General features: G+C 42.8%; 1 long non-coding RNA gene across 1 annotated transcript in view; it reads right to left on the reverse strand.

Moving 5' to 3' along the window:
• LOC147350542 (uncharacterized) overlaps positions 1-14,481 on the reverse strand; it is a 43,519-nt gene extending 29,038 nt beyond the window's left edge. The window contains exon 1 of the long non-coding RNA XR_015148561.1: positions 13,905-14,481. This is a non-coding gene — a long non-coding RNA (uncharacterized LOC147350542). The remainder of the gene's footprint in view (positions 1-13,904) is intronic.
• Positions 14,482-14,772: the final 291 nt, after the last annotated feature.

Genomic DNA, 14,772 nt, shown 5'->3' on the forward strand with positions numbered 1-14,772 from the left:
AAGAAGTGAGCACAGTTAATTGGAAGCCTACAAGGCATATGGCACTGGCAACCCCAGAATTATTTTGAGCTGCAGTTAGCATACCTAGATGATTAGTACTTGGATATTTCAGTGCTTCCTAAGCATAGCTGGAATGTGTAGCTCTGATCTGTTTTCCAGCTGGAAATGTTACAGACATGGGAAGATTTCTGCTTTTGAGCATCTTGTCGTATCCTGTCTCTGCTTGGCAGGATCCCTGCTCCGATAGTCTATGTGATTCTTCTGTCACTTCTTCTGTCCTCCGGTCTCAACGTAAGTAATTTAGAATGAGCTACAGAAACGCCAACAGAACCTCCCTAGGAGCAAAGAAGCCCACCCCCAAGCTGATCCTCTGCTGTTTTATTGTCTGTGATGATTACAGGGTCATCAAGAGGAAAAGGGTGAAAAAGAAGAGGTAAAAGTGTAGGAGGTGTGATTTTAATGTTCCTGCCTCTTCTGACTGCTTCCCCATTGGCCTATCAAAAGTACCATTGGACTAAGGTCTCATATTCCCATGATTTCCCTACGAGAACCATAAGTGTTTCATTCTAGAAGTGAGACAGCAATGCTTTCCTGCAATCAGACTATAAACTCTCCCAAGGCAGAGGTTCTTTTTATGTTGTATGTCCTCAGGACTTAGCAGAAGGTAGGTGCTCAGCACATGTTAGGAGGAAATGGTGGTGACGTGAGAGTGATGAGAGTGACAAGTATTTTAAAGAGAACAACTTTTCAAAGGGATAATTTTTAGAGGAAAAGTATTTCTGATCATAAACAGAAAGGGCAAGGCTGCCAAGAGAAGGAGGCAGGTAAATTTTGAGGGGAAATGAGTCCAGGAATGACCCAGAGATAGGTGTTCTTAATGGCAGACCAAGCTGGGGCTGCACGGCAGAGAACAGTGAGGCTGGGAGGGACTGGGCCTAGGAGGGATACAGGGAGGTAGAAGGGGAAAAGCCTCTGTAATGGAGACTGAATGGAGCCAAAGATAAACCATCCCAGCTTAGACATTCTGCTGGGAGCTTGGGAAATACACAGAGGGGACAAAGGGGATCCTCTGCCTAAGTTCACATTTCTAAAACCCAAGAGGATGAACTCTTTCTAGAGACGCTTGTATGTCAACTCATGAGCAATTGACTTAAATTGCAAGCATACCGTCTTGGGCATTCTTGTCAAGCTCTGGCAGTTGGGAAGGAGAGAAGAAAAAAGTAGGCAAATAATACCTTCAATGCTTTGCACCTTCAAGAAAGCCAGCACACTCTTAGGGTGGTTATCGCAGCAATCTAGCATCAAGCTCCTTAAGACATTCAAGAGCACAGAAACTACTTTTACAGGCGAGCAAAACTGAGATGTTCCATGGTCACCCTTGACCAGTTAGCCCAGCCTCATCTCTAAAGCTTTCAGAATGTCAGCCAACAGGACAGCAACACCAAAGTTCCTGGAATGCAGCCAACCTACCAGTTGAGGGGTGATGGTCCATTTCTGAACACAAATCCCTGGTTGCCGAGCTGGGCTGAGCGGGAAGAAAGGCTACCAGAAACTGTGCAGGTTTGTATGGAGGGCTAGACAAGGCAGATGCTCACTTTGAAGCCAGAGATGCACTTGTCAGATGCCCGGAAGCACAGCTTTAAGCAATTCAAAGTAGCCAGGCACCTCTGGAACCTGAATGCTACTGGTGGACTGGTGAGACTTCAGAAAGAGGACTGTGCAGGTTCCTTCCTAGCAAAGGCTGTGAATTATCCAGAAAATCTAACAAGCAAGATAGGAATAACCTGCTGGGACAAATGCTATTTCAGCTACACACTGAAGAACAACCTACAGGTGTCTACTGAGGCAAACTCAGTGCACAGCCCACTTGGATCACAGATGGAACCATCTTCATGAAGGATGCCAACAGATCATGAAAAAAGTTTTCAAAGTGTTAGTCACTCAGTGGTGTCCACCCCACCGGGCTCCTCTGTCCATGAAATTCTCTAGACAAGAATATTGGAGTGGGTAGCCATTTCTTTCTCTGGGGGATCTTCCCAACCCAGGGATCAAACCTGGGTCTCCCACATTGCAGGCAGATTCTTTACCACCATCTGAGCCACCAGGGAAGCCCAAGCCAACAGGTCATGAGCAGGATTAAATGCTGCCTTCTCAGGAAGGATGAATATCAGGAGGGAGAAGACTGATTCTGGTTCCCACTTTGCCACCAATGTGTCTTATGACCCTGGACTTTTATCTTAATTTACAGTGTTCTACAGTAGGTCCTTGTTGGTTATCCATTTTAAATATAGCAGTGTGTACATGTCCATCCCAAACTCCCTAACTATCCCTTCCCCACATTGGGCCACAAAGTCTTAACCACCGTACAGCCCTGAGTTTTCAAGTGACAGTCAATGTCATAAACATCACTTCCCTTCTGGCTCCAATTAAGTCTTGCTTATAGGAACATTCAAGTTATTCAAGCAGGGAATGAGATAACCGCTAAGAAATCATGTGGAAACAACAAAGTTGAATTCAAATGCAAGCTATTGCTATCATTTAATGGAAGACAGTTAGGCTGAACACTAAACAAAATAACAAGGTCACATGCTCAAAGAGGAGCAAAGAAAACCTTTGCTAATGTTCCCAAAGAAAACAGTTTCAAATCATTTGTCTTCCAAGCAAAGCCTATTGCCAAGAAAAGAGTCCATCCTTTTTTGTCTTCAAAACTATCCTCCTTATTACTTGAAAACTCAGGCAAAGGACTTCCCTAGCTGTACAGTGGTTAAGACTTGCCATCCAATGTGGGGAAGGGATAGTTAAGGAGTTTGGGATGGACACATACACACTGCTATATTTAAAATGGATAACCAACAAGGACCTGCTGTAGAGCACAGGGAACTCTGTTCAATGTTACGTGGCTGCCTGGATGGGAGGAGAGTTTGGGGGAGAATAGATACATGCATGTGTATGGCTGAGTCCCTTCCCTATTCACTTGAAACTATCACAACATTGTTAATCGACTATACCCCAGTGCAAAATAAAAAGGTTAAAAAGAAAAAAAAAACTTCACCTTCCAATGCCAGGGATGCAGGTTTAATCCTGGAGCTAATCCTGCAGCTATCCTGGTCAGGTAGCTAAGATCACACATGCCTCTCAGCCAAAAATCAAAACATAAAATGGAAACAATATTGCAACAAATTCAATAAAGACTTTAAAAATGGTCCACATCAAAAATAAATAAATAAATAGCCCTCAGGTAATATGACTGGAACTGATGAGTCTTTTCACTCTGAGATTTCCATCCCCACCTTTCTTCCCCGATCCTGTGACCAGAAGTGGGTGCCAGTAACTGCTCGCAAATGACTCTCCTAGCTAGGAGACATGCCAGATCCCGGTGGGCAGGCACCACCCCCTCACCCTCAGCCTCCAGCCCAGAATCACAGAGACTCTGAAACTACACTGTGAGGCCGTGTTTCGTGCAGGACTGTTTCCCAGTTATAGTCAACATTTGCACTCATCTCCACTCTTCTTGCATAATTAAGCAGTGAAGAAAAAATTTCTAAACATTCATGCCTCCATGGCTCCATGAAAAGTAAGCAGTTCCATGAAGGCATGTAGGCAGCATGCATTTTAGCATAACCAGAAAGTGGTGGTAGGAAGTTAGAGGCCTCAGAAAAGCTTGCTTACAAATATGTAAGCTGTGTCTCCACAAAGACCAGCTGCCCCGAGCTACCCATTTGTTGGCATAACTTGCACTGAGTCCTTGGCACACGCATTGTAGCTCTAAAATTACCCCCTGAGTTATCTTTTTAAGCTTCATCATCCATTTGTAAGATCAACAATCATATCACATAAAACGGATCTGTACATTTGACACTAACCAATCTCACTTTTCAAGGGCTCTCCGAAAAATAAAATGGATCATGCAGGAAAATTTTGTAAATGGAAAATATTGCATACACAGAGTCTGAGGTAATCCAGGACAGTTTAAACCAGAAAGCAGATGGAACAAGAGCAATATAAATTAGTGGAACCATATTTTGCCAACTGCAAAGTGACTCTAACTCCAAACAGAACTTCTCCCCAACTTGTTGATTGCATATATATATTTGTTTTTAATTACCACCAGGTAGAGTTTAGTGAGACGTTTAGTGTTAGAATCATAGAGTCTATGAAACTAAGGAAACAAGCACATAAAATACTTGGGAGGTATTTACATTGGATGATAATATCCGTGCATCTGTTATACAAGCCAATTAACGAAAATGATGCATGCGGCAGTTTTAAGAAATGCCCTACAAAAAGAAAGTATATTAAACATTGAACAGAAGGGCAAGACTTCATGAGCAGTCCTTCCTGGCCTGGCCCTCTCGGCACGACCTCCATCCTTTCTCTTGGATGCTTTGGCAGCTTCCCAGTGGAAGAGTCTTGGCCCCTGGTTGTCAGAGTTGAGCAGGTCTTAATCAACCCAGTCCTCTCTAGGCCATCAAATCAGACTTAGGAAGATTTTGTCCAAATTACTCTGCCCTTGGTGAATCAACTCAATGACACTAGAGCAAAGCAACCCACTAATTTACAAAGGAGAGAGGGAGGGATTGGAGCGGATTTTTTTCCCTGCATTGCAAACTGCAGTAAAGAGAGACGCTGATGACTTCCTGGTGAATTTGTCCCTTCTCCATATTCCTGCCAAGGTGCTCAAACCTTGAGCCACTTCCTTGCGCTTGGTGAGCAAGAATATGGCTTGACCGCAGACCATGGTTAACCAGGGTGACTCTCCAATCCATTGCCCAGTAAGGCTTCGGTCTGGACAAGGAATCTTACTTGATACCCTAAATCATGACTGGCTCAGGTCTTCAAAGCCCAAGTTTTCAGTGACAAGCCACTCTGGAGGGTGGATGAGGGTAGAAGGAAGATGCTTCCTACGTCTGCTGTCTCTTTTGCCAAGCACATAAACGCTGGGGAGTACAGAACTGCAGGTCCACCCTGAAAGGGACAGGCATTACAAGGAGCTTGCTGCACTCTTACTTTTTCTTTGACATGCATCTATACTCTTTCATTCCTGACACAAAGACACCTTCATACCCCCTGCCCAGTTTCAGATCTCACATCAGCTGTTACTACTAAGTAGAAAGGCTCAGGAAGGACCGGCATCTGGAAATTCGTTAGTTTTGCATGAGATTAGAGGCTGATGGCAGAAATGACAGAGACTGCAAACTAGAGACATCTATGCATTATAGCATTCTGCCTGCCAGACAGCGACAATGTGAAGAGGAGCAGCAGGAAGGTGCAGGAAGGTACAGAGGTCTGCCAAGGAAGGCACTCTCTACCCCAGAACTCAAAGGGCACCCTCAGAAGGGCTTGAGAGAGACAAACCAGGGAAATGAAACTGGCTAAACTAACTGAAATGTGGGAAAGCCTGTGCCCTGATATACAGGGGAGGTTAGAGGGGTCAGAATTCCCAGTTCCTGTCAAGCACAGCTTTAGCCCTCATTCATCCCTATAGAGCTCAGGAAAGGACATAAGGACCAGTCTTTGGGAATCACAGGGATGAGAAGTGGAAAGCACACCTCCAACACATTATCCATGTGGAAGCACTCAGTTCTGGGCCAAACAAAGGGAGATACCTGGATTCATTTCCACTCGAAATCAAAATAAATAGTATACTAGGCCCTTTTCTTAACCCCTTAACTCATACTCAACTCAATGGCCATAGTTTGCTCTGCCCTTCACAGCTCAACCAGCCTCTCTGCAGTGGCTTCTGGAATCAGGGGTCCGACCCACCACAGGAGCTACCAGGAAGCTGGGCAGCTTCGGGCCCCTCAGAGGGCTTCTCTTCCTAATAGTATTTCCACCACGACAGACCTGCTCACTCAGTCAAAAGAGCAGCACTTAATTCTTAATTCTCTCCTATAATTAAGCAGTAGCGTAACGCAAGGACTAAACTCAGTGCCGATTTGTAAACTGCCTTTCCTGCAAAGTGTCTGGGGGAGAAAAGCGAGTGGGATTATACAGAGCAAACATAACCACATTCACTTACCTCGGAGGGCAACTGAGAGCAATGGCTAATAAAAATTATTACAAATCACCACATACGCATAAAGTGCTTTATAATCAACACGAAGACTTTAATCCCATGTTGACTGTTTTTTTAGGCTTGAAGCTTAAGTAAAAGTTGGGCTGAAAAGAGTGAGAGAAACAAATTTCACATTCTGTCATTTTCTAGTTTCAAGCAAATAACAACCAAAAAAAAAAATAGAAGAAAACCCCAAGAAGTCCATTTTTAACTTGCTGCTTATGTAACAAGAGACTGTGAACTGCACCAGAATTTAATTGAAGGAAAAGTAACTGTAGGGGAATTGCTTGGAGAGCTGCCAGAAGGGTTTTAACAGCTGGAAGTTGAAAAGTGATTAATTTTGACAGCAATAAAAGCCTCATGTTCATACATAATTATGCTTAGATTTGTGGGCTGCTGGAATTTTTTTTCTATACACTATTAACCTTTTGCTGTCCAAATTGGAATTCAGATACTTTAAATGAGTACCTATTTTTAAATTGAATAATAATTGGCTTTCCATGGCATTGACTCATCTCAAGACAAGGAAGACTCCAGGGGAGAGAGTGTGGAGAAACAAGAATAGGTATCCTCTTCTGAGTATTTTTAGAATGTAATGCAAATGAAGTCATCTCCTTTTACCCTATGCAGAATCACAATGATAACCAAAAATTAAAAGGGTTCAGGATAAAAAGCATTCAGAGCAAATAAAGTTACACTGAAGTGGTCATCCATTGTCAACCAAATAATTCAGCTAAATTCCCAACATTGGGAAATGGAGACAAATCTGTCTGTGGACACTATAATGCTAGTTTCACAAATATGGTATAGGCAGAGAAAGCTATTGATTAAACTGAGTTCTAGGACAGGCAGTGTTGCTAATTAGCTATAAAAGCTTGACAAGTCACTTCATCTTTCTGTGACTTCACTGTTCCTCACATAAGAAAGGGATGGAGCACATAACTGAGAAGATCTAAACTCTAATTATTCTACATCATCTGCTCTAGGAGCCACATCCTGAAAATTTTCTCTCTTATTCACCTTTATTATTCTCATGCCAGCCAGTTTGACCAGATAGAAAGTTTATTAATGGAAAATATTTTCAATGAATTGAAAATAATATTTAATAATAGTGATTCCAACAGTTTCCAAGACACAGTTCTAAGAACTTTGTATAATATCAATATTATATTTTAATCCTCACAAACCCTCTGTGAGATGGGTCCTATAGGACTATACTACTAGCCTCCCATTTTACAGAGACTGAGACAGTAAGAGGTTACATGAGTCCCCAGAGTCAGCAGTCACCTAGTGGGAAAGCAAAGAGGCTTTAATGGAGTCTTTAATGTCCTGTTGTCTCCAAGCAAATACTATTATTGTGAATACTACACTTCGTTTATGGCTTTAAAGGTGAAATGGAAAGAAGATCTATGAACCTAAACGCCAAAGAACGGAAATCAGTTTGAGGTCTTCCATTTTCTCGGTCAGTCCAATCACCTCAGACAATCCACTAACTTCTCCACTCCAACCTCCTTAATTGTAAAGCACAGCAGTTGTCTAAAATGGTGGTTCTCAAGGTGTGGTATCCAAACCAGAAGCATCATCCTCACCTGGGAACTTGTTAGCAACGCAAATTCTCAGGCCTCACCCCAGATGCTTGGAATCAGAAACTTTGAGCATTCATCTGCATTTTGACAAACCCTCGAAGGGATCCTCAAGTTTGAAAACAGCTGGCCAAAGTGATCACTAAGTTGCTTTCTGATCCCCACATGCCACAATTCTATTTATAAATATCTGGCTTGGGGTCGCTGGGTTTCAAACTGAGGTGATTTTACTAGATTTAAATTCTTCTTCCCTGATTCAGCAGACATTCGGGCCTCTGTTGCCAGAGGACAGGACACCTCACGCTGGCTCCTAGCGTGACTGTTTGCTGACTCATCACCGGCTCATCATGGAATGAGAAGGTAGAAAGGAGTTAGGAATCTAATTAAAAAGACGATACTGTTAATTTTTTTTTTTTTTACCTCCAGCCAAAGCCTAAAATGGAAGCCCACAGTCAGAACCTCAGCATAATCTGAGTTCTTAATCCACCACCATGTCCCACTGTGGAGCTTAACATGTCCTTGTTGCTGCCTGAGGCAAATGGCACTAAGCTCTGAGGACCAGCCTGCAGGGTTTGGCCTGTGGTCGCTCCCATGTTCTCAACTGCACCAAAATCCAGACCTACCTTCCTCCTCTGAGTCAAGAGGGAGGCAACCCACCCCAGAGAGACAGTTGGATTTACCTCTTAACTTGACACCCCATTACCATGGGGTAACATAACAAATAAACAAGACTACTCTGATCCAGGAGCCTGGATGCCCCACAAAAGACAATTCCAAGTATCCTCAGGAGCCCAAATGTAAATAGGCCTTCACCTTATTCTCTTCAAGGAAACACATGCTCATCAGAAACAATGGAGGAAGACCTTCAAGTTTTTGGATCATCCATCATATGAATGTCCAGCGCCTCTTGCTTAATAAACCTGCTTATAAAAGCAGAACACTGGATGACTTCATACCTGATGGACAAGACTGTGAACAGCAGCGGAGCAAAGACTGGTATCTCTACTTCCTTTGTAGTTTGCATGACACTTCCTTTACATGAATTGATGTTTGCTGACTCATTTTTTTTTTAAGATACAATTAGAAGAAACAAAGGAGCAGAAATGCAAACACTGTCAAAATTACAAAAATTCCTGGAAAAAATTATGAATTTAGGCAGGAATAACATATTGAGGGAAAAGGTAATGGCAACCCACTCCAGTACTCTTGCCTGGAAAATTCCATGGACAGAGGAGCATGGTAGGTTATAGTCCATGGGTCGAAAAGAGTCGGACACGACTTAGTGACTTCAAAAAGAAAAAAAAAACATATTGAGAGAAAAGGTAGCCATATAAAGCAATAGAAACTTCTTTGGAACTGTAGTTATGAAATAGGCAGACTTCATAGAGCCAATTAAGCCTAAGCTTTACAAGTGGAATAATTCTATTCATTTGTTTCATGAGAGTGGAAACTCCCAAACCTTTATTCTAGACCATCCTGAAGACAACTTTACATTTGAACATCATAATTACAAAAAGGGTTGAAAAAATTTTACAAACTATTTCCTCATCCAAGTTTATTTAAAATGATATATTAGCAGAAATTTTGCATTCTTTTATTAAAAATCTATGGATGTGAGAGCTGGACCATAAAGAAAGCTGAGCACTGAAAAATTGATGCTTTTGAACTGTGGTGTTGGAGAAGACTCTTGAGAGTCCCTTGGACTGCAAGGAGATCCAACCAGTCCATCCTAAAGGAAATCAGTCCTGAATATTCATTGGAAGGACTGATGCTGAAGCTGAAACTCCAAGACTTTGGCCACCTGATGCGAAGAACTGACTCATTGGAAAAGACCCTGATGCTGGGAAAGATTGAAGGTGGGAGGAGAAGGGGACGACAGAGGATGAGATGGTTGGATGGTATCACTGACTCGATGGACATGAGTTTGAGCAAGCTCCAGGAGTTGGTGATGGATGGGGAGGCCTGGCGTGCTGCAGTCCATGGGGTCACAAAGAGTCAGACACAACTGAGCGACTGAACTGATTAAAAATCTAGACCCAGTTTTCCAGCTCTGGACACTTGTGTCCTGCTGTGACCCCATAAAGAAGTGGTATGTCTTCTGAACTACCCTGAACAATCTATGTAGTAGTGCCATCTTACAGATAAAGTAACTGAGGCACAGAGATTCCTAGTCCAGCCCAAGTTACAAATGAGTAAATAGCAGAACTTAGATTCCAATGCAGGCAGTCTGGCTCCAGAGTTCATGCTTCTGGATGGTCAAGTCTTTTTTGTTTTATTTACTCCATGTGTCAGTTAGGACTGCTTCTGGGCACATGACAGAAAACCCAATTGACAGTGGCCTTTAAAAATAGGAATTCATTTTTCTCACTTTGCACTGAGTCTGGACATAGCCATGACTAAGGAGTTTGTTGCTCGCGATATCCCCAGGAACATAGGGGCTCTCCATTTTGCTGACCCATCACCCTAGCATCCTCATCCTTCTTCTCTCGTGGTCACTGTTCTTCCATGCTTCACCTCCCACAATACGAAGGCAGAATGGGTTGGAAAAAAAACTATGGAGAGATGTTGCCTTTTCTTTGGAAACTAAGTTTATTTCAATGGCTACCCCTTATGTCTCACTAGCCAACACAAGATCACGCACCACCCTTCAACCAACCAGGGGCCAAGCAAAATGAGTGTGCAGGGACTGGTTCTGATTAATCATGATTTATATTTGGGAACTGGAAAAGGAGCTGAACCATGGGTCTCTACCTAGCTCCCGAATAAACTTCACTCTTTCTATTTTCGAACAAGAATGAGCATCATGGGGGACGAGCATTGGGTAACAGTAAACAGGGCCTGCCGTGCTCCCCAACACTGGTGTCTATGCGGCTCCCCACTATTCAATACCTCACTTATTTGAACTGCAGTGGGAAGGCACTGCACTGAGAAGTGCAAATAAAAATTAAAGATGTAATCTCTATGTAGTAATCAGTCATTCAAAGGCTTCATTTAAGAGAACCAATCTCATAACCACTTTTAAACAAAGAGGAGAAAGAATTTAAACCACATTGGTTGAATTGGCAAAAGACTGTCCAGAGAACCTGGGAGGTCTTCCCTGGGCTCCAAGCACACAGTTGGGAGAAAAGAATAAGCCTCAAGGTACCGTTCTTAGACTGTAAAGTGACAGACAAGCTTGGGAGAGGAGTTTGGGGGAGACTGAATACATGTATATGTGTGGCTGAGCCCCTTCACTGTTAACCTGAAACTATCACAACATTGTTAATCAGCTAGACCCCAACGCAAAATTAAAAGTTGAAAAAAAAGAAACACAACATGACAGATAGGGCAAGCTTCTGTATGTGCTTAAAAATAGAAGAGGGTGTATATTCAGGACGTTTAAGGCACCGGGCACACAGAGCTGGCTTCTAACCAGATGTAATTATAGAATAGCCTGAGTCTCTCCAAGTCTCACCTCCACTGGATGTAGACAGTATCTGGAAAGAGCAATGACTCAAACCTCACTGGCACCAGCACCCCCCCACGCCCTGCCCACAGCCCCTGAAACACCCAGCTCTGTGTCTCACGAGGTCCCACAGGGTTCTCATACATGCACACAGACCAGTCCAATTCGTTTGGGACTGCCCTGCTCAGATTCCAAAGAGCCACATAGTGCCCTGGAGCAGACCAGAGGAGAGCAGTTCTCTCCTCTCTGCCTGGTCCTTGCCCTCCCGCCTGCAACTGTTAGAAGGTTCTGGAAGCAATCCTGCATGTAGTTTCCCTCTCGCTGGAACACACACATGTGTCCATAGGGCTGGGCTGGGCTGGGCACAAATTCAAGTGCTGGTGATGTGACAGACTCACTGCTGCTGCTCTCTCTCTTCCCAAATATTACATCTTGTTATTGCCTCAGATCATCCTCTTTCTTCCCTTGGGACAACTGACTGATTATCTCCATTCTAGGAACTTGTTCTTAGGAAATAACCAGATGCAAGGCCAAGAATATGTGTAAGGAATCAATTATGGAGCTCTTCATTCTGGCTTTTAAAAAATCCTAAATTTTATCAGCTATGTGTATATGTTTGTTTATGTGTGTGTGTGAACATGCTCAGTTGTGTCTAACTCTGCAACCTTATGGACAGAAACCCCATGGACTATAGCCTTCCGGGCTCTTCTGTCCATGGAATTTTCCATGTAAGAATACTGGAGCAGGTTGCCATTTCTTTCTCCAGGGGATCTTCCTGACACAGGGAGTCTCTTGCACCTCTTACATTGACAGGTGGATTCTTTACCACTGCGCCACCTGGGAACACCTTATCAGCTGTAGACTGGTTAAATTAATTATAGCACTGTTATTTTGAAGAAGATTATGCATCCGCTTAAAGTGAAACAGATCTACATTTATTAACATAGAAAGATATTCATGATACATTGTCGAACTAGAGAAAAATATAGTCTCATTTTTGTGAAAATTTAAACACATACTCGTGTGAATGTATATGGATTGCTGTGTGCATACACCCACACAGAGAAAATAGGGTTATCTTTGGAAGGCAAGATAAGGGTATTTTTACTGTCTTCTTTACATCTTTCTGGACAGCAAATGTTTTTACAAAAAGCATGAATTACTTTCCCAATCACCATCATAGAGAGATAAAGCCATAACCATTTTGAAAAATAATTCTTTGAATAAAATGGGCTTTAGTCACCAATGCATTCTTTAGAGTAAAAGTACGGATCAGAATGAAGTCTTTATTTAGTGAGATTATTTTAATAAAAGGAAGGCTCAATCATTTATTGGATATTCCTGGGTAATGTGGAGAATACGACCCTTCACGGAAAGATGACTGGCCAGTATGACTTTCATACATCGCCCCCAAAATATCATGACGCTGGCCAGCAGTGTCATACCCCCAACATTACTGATCCTGAAAGTCTGGGGAAAAAAATCGTGATTTCTGAAAGGAAAAACAAAGTACATAGAGCAAAGCAAACACACAGGGTAGTGTATTTTGCGGTTGCCTCGTTTTAGTCTTGCCTCAGTTTTTCTTTTCAATTGGTTGTTTATCTTTTTCCAATAGATTAGCAAAAGTTCAAAGCTTAACAACACCTGGCATTTATGTTGCATATTTGTTCTCGATTTGTTTGCCTTTCAAGCTTTTTTATGTGTGAGAGTTGATACCATACGGAAGTTCTCATTGTTTATGCGATCAACTGCAACAATCTTTTCTCTTATGATTTTTGGCTTTGGCATCATGTTTATAAATGCCTTTTCTACCTCCAAAGACATCAAAATTATTCACTCCTATTTTGTATAATCTATAAATGTTCCTCTTTTACATATAAGTGTAAAACTAATCAGAATTTATTTTTGTGTGAGGCATGCATGAGGCAGTGAAATAAACAGTTTGCCTCAAATGGTTGGTCACTTTCCCAACACCATTTATAAACTATCCAGCCTTTCCCCAGTGATTAGAAATGAAATTTCCATCATATATCAAAACAAAATAAGTGTACAAGGTTACATACATCCCTTAGGTCTGTTCCGGACTTCTATCCTCCTATCATTGCCTGCCTATTCCTGAACTAATACAATTACAATTATTATAGCTTTAAGCTGTATTTTATTTTCTGATAAGACAGAGTCTCCCTCATCACTGTACTTTTTCCAAAAACATATTAGCTATTCTGAAGTGATCATTCTTCTAAATAATTTAGATTTCATCAAATTCCTAATAACACTCCATTAGTCTTTTTACTGGAATTACATTAAATTTATAGAGGAATCTTTAGCAAACATTTAATACTTTCATTGGGAAGACGTCTTTTCAACTGATTTTGTAACTTTCTCTACATTGTTCCTGGATATTTCCTGGTCAGCTTGAGGAAAGTTGGTTTTCTGTCTGTCCCCACACGTTGCGTCACGGGCACTATGGTGGAATCTCCTTATCAGATTTACATTTGTAGGACAGGTTTGCGTATCTCAGCTCCCAGGCAGATTTCCTCTTCCCACAGACTTGACTTCTGTCTTCTTGGTGTGCCACCTCCCTCTGACCCCACTCTCTGGCTTCTGGTTTCAGAGAACCCACTTAGTCACCCTGGTTCCCGGCATGCCCTGCTCCCCGGGCTGTCATCTACTCCCCACCCAATGCTTACTTCATAGAGACCGAAACTCACTCAATTATTTTTCTTTTGCTGCCCAACAGAAAACCACAGGCTTAGCAACATAAAACAACACACATTTGGCATCTCAGTTTCTGCGGGTCAGGAGTCGGGGCCTGGCTCACCTGAGTCTCCTGCTCAGGGTCTCACAAGGCTGCCATTAGGGTGTCAGCAGCATGCATTCCTTTCTGGATCTCGGGGCCTCTTCCAGGCTCACGGGCTGTCAGCAGAATTCAGTTCCTTGCAGCTGTAGGGCTGAGGGCCCCACTTTCTTGCTGGCTGTCGTTAGGGTCCTTGCACGTGGTCCTCTCTTGAGCCTTCTCACAAATGGCAGCTTCCACCTTTCAGGCCAATGGGAGACTCTCTCCTGCAACGTAACCGCGGGGGTGACGCCATCCATCACCTTCACTATTCTCTTGGCTAGCAGCCAGCCACAGGCCCCTGCCCTCAAGAGGAGGGGATTATTCAAGGCTGTGAGTAATCTTCAGAGGTTACTTGCAGGTACATCTTCCATATTCACAGGTCTTAGGCCTCTCCAGCACCCCCACAACTTCCCAGTCACTTCTCAGATTTGGAATATTGACCGAAATGTGACAGGATGGACGTGCGCACAAGGGGAGAGAGCGACAGGTGGTGTTGGGAGGAAGGAGAGAAGGAGGCAGAAATCTAGGCATTCTGTTCCCTTCACAGCTCTACAGAGTCTCCGACAGAGGCACTGGCTCTCCAAATCACGGAGGCACAGCAAGGGGATGACATAGCTCTAAGCCACACTGGCTATTCTTAGTCCTCCCCATCTGCCTCATATTTATTGTCAGTTCCTTCATAATTCTGGAATTTTGTGGTTAGTTATTTTTCAGTGTTATTGTAAGTTTTGTCTTTTTTTTTTTTTTTTCTTAAGTCTTTGTATGTATGTTAGTAAGAGGTTAGGGAAAACTGCCAGCCTCGTGATGCTTTGAACCGGTCTCAACCAAGCCAGTCTCTAGCAGGCTTCCA

The sequence above is a fragment of the Bos grunniens genome, chromosome 20 (assembly GCF_055505025.1).
Source record: "Bos grunniens cultivar Pamir isolate PY7600 chromosome 20, Bosgru_T2T1.0, whole genome shotgun sequence".
Classification (NCBI taxonomy): Eukaryota; Metazoa; Chordata; class Mammalia; order Artiodactyla; family Bovidae; genus Bos; species Bos grunniens.